The sequence below is a fragment of the Chrysochloris asiatica genome, unplaced genomic scaffold, assembly GCF_000296735.1.
Source record: "Chrysochloris asiatica unplaced genomic scaffold, ChrAsi1.0 scaffold00010, whole genome shotgun sequence".
Taxonomy (NCBI): Eukaryota; Metazoa; Chordata; class Mammalia; order Afrosoricida; family Chrysochloridae; genus Chrysochloris; species Chrysochloris asiatica.
Window position 1 is genome coordinate 14,411,541 of NW_006408528.1, and position 2,321 is coordinate 14,413,861.

At 40.8% G+C, this 2,321-nt stretch overlaps 1 pseudogene; it reads left to right on the forward strand.

Annotated features, from left to right (window-relative positions):
• The first annotated feature begins 1,314 nt into the window (after window positions 1–1,314).
• Window positions 1,315–1,902, forward strand: LOC102811173 (annotated as a pseudogene).
• Window positions 1,903–2,321: the final 419 nt, after the last annotated feature.

Here is a 2,321-nt window from a genome sequence, read left to right on the forward strand (position 1 = left end):
GGCCAAGCTAGTAAAGAAAATTATTGTCCATCAGCAGGAGAGTGGAACATTAAGCATAGTATTAGTCTTCAACTGTGAAGCTTGAGTGTGAAAGGTAGAGGTGACCAGGAGTGGCAATTCAGCTGGCAAAGGGAACAGCTGCCTTGCCCGAAGAAGCTGAGGTCCTCTTTCAAACTCCAAGTGCCAGTTATGAAGTAACTGATCGCATCCCACCTCATGTATCATCCAGTCTCATAGACTCTTCCTAATTTGACTTCCACTTCTTCCAGTGAAAAATCACTCCAGAAGTCATTTCCTTCTACTTTCTGCTGCAATAAATAGACTTATGACTTTTTTAACCTACAAGACTTACCCTGAGTTTCTTTTTCCGTATTACAACCATCACTTGTTTCTTATCAACCCACGTTCATCACCACCACCATCACCCTTTTGTGGAGCTCTACTTACCCTACCAATTTCTCTGAAAAACCCAGAAAAAAGGTGGGGAAAGCTCTCAGTAATTCTTAGCAACAACAACAACAAACAACAAACACCTGAAGCTCACTGCCATCGAGACTATTCTGAGACTAAATCTTAAACAGCTGGTGGGTTTGAAATGGCTACCTTGCTGTTAGCAGCTTATTGCTTATCCTACAGCGCCACCTGGAGAACAAAAATGGTAAGAAGAGATAAACGATACTAGGCAACACCTCTGGTCCCATTACATAGTACACTTTGGGATTTGGTGGAGGAGGCTAGTGGAGGGAGGATCCTACTATTGAGAGGTACCACTGATGGTATACATAGACCAAGAGGCAGTCCTTCGAACAGAACAAGGGATGTTGAATGGTTTAACATTAGGAAATGTGTGTGTTGTCAAGGTTGTATCCTTTTACCAGATTTATTCAATCTGCATGCTGAGCAAATAATTTGAGAAATTGAGCTATGTGAAAAAGACAGTGGCAGCAGAATTGGAGGAAGATTCCTTAACAATCTGCATACTCAAACAATATGAATTTGCTTGCTGGAAGCAAAAAGGGCTTGAAGTACTTACTGATGAAAATCAAAGACTATATAACCTTAGAGTGAGAACATTTCAGAGGTCCCCAACTCCAGTGCTGACCAGTGTGGGTCCAATGAGGACCCTGGATGTGGCTGGGACTCCTCCTATGCAGTGCTCACCCGCTCTGTCCTCACCCTAATCCCAGTGATCATGCACCGCACTTCATCCCAGAGCCGGATGAGCAATGTTGGATTTATGTCCTTATTTGCAATGAGGAGGGTGACTGGGGAGAAAGTAACAACTGAGGAACCCAAAGGATGAAATCAGTGACCATGCAAAAAATCCTGACCCTCAGTAATGACCCTGAGAGGACCACTGAAGAATGGGCCGACACCTTGTTTAATTTTTTTAAGAAAAGGGAATTGTTGATTCATCTGGCAAATGAATTGTTGCTGAAGCAGATCAGCTAAATGTAGAGGCATGGGCCCTCTTCTTTGGGCTGAAGTTCTTTCTAAACTAGGATATTATGGTTACTCAAGAAATACAGATGTCACTTTCTATGATTTTGTCACAGAAACAAAAAAATCCCAGCAGAATCTTCATGTTTTGGAGTGTGTGGTAACCAAAGCATCAATCTCAGCTCATCTCCAAGATCCTTCATATTAAGAAGAAGATAAACAAAGCTTCTTCTGGAAGAAGAAGCCATCATCAGCTGGTCAGAAAAGGCCTCTAAGAAATATATTTCCAAAGAACTTGCCAAATAGATTCCCAGTCAAAGCAGTTCCATTCATAAAATGGTTGAAGGAGGGGGTGAAGAGGAAGATAAAGATGAAAATATTGAGGTCATGTATTCAAAGACGACCAGTGTTCCTAAAGTTGAAATTGTGAAGTCTGACAACATTGATATTGATGCCATTTAAAGCGATGGATACAACCTAGCTTAACAATGTAGCTTAACAAGGTCCTGCAACATGTATGTACAAAAGCTACAATGACTTTAGCATCATGCTACACTTGATACTAAAGATGTTCTACTGTGAGTGGTTTGGAATTAGCCCAATGAGACATCTAAGAAGTTCATACACAACCTTGGCAGATGGATTTTGCTTACTTACAACATGTTTCTTTCTCAAAACCTGTTGTGGACCCATTTGGATCACATTTATATGACTTTAAAATAGAGATTTGCTTTTCAGCAAAACAAAAAAGACTACAGCCTTCAGTATGGATTTAAAACCAACACTGAGAACCCCCAAGGTTAACGTGGCCAGAGCAAAATTTAAAGTTTGAGTGGCCATCTAGCCATCATAATATAATAGTTTTCTCTAAAAGTAATCAC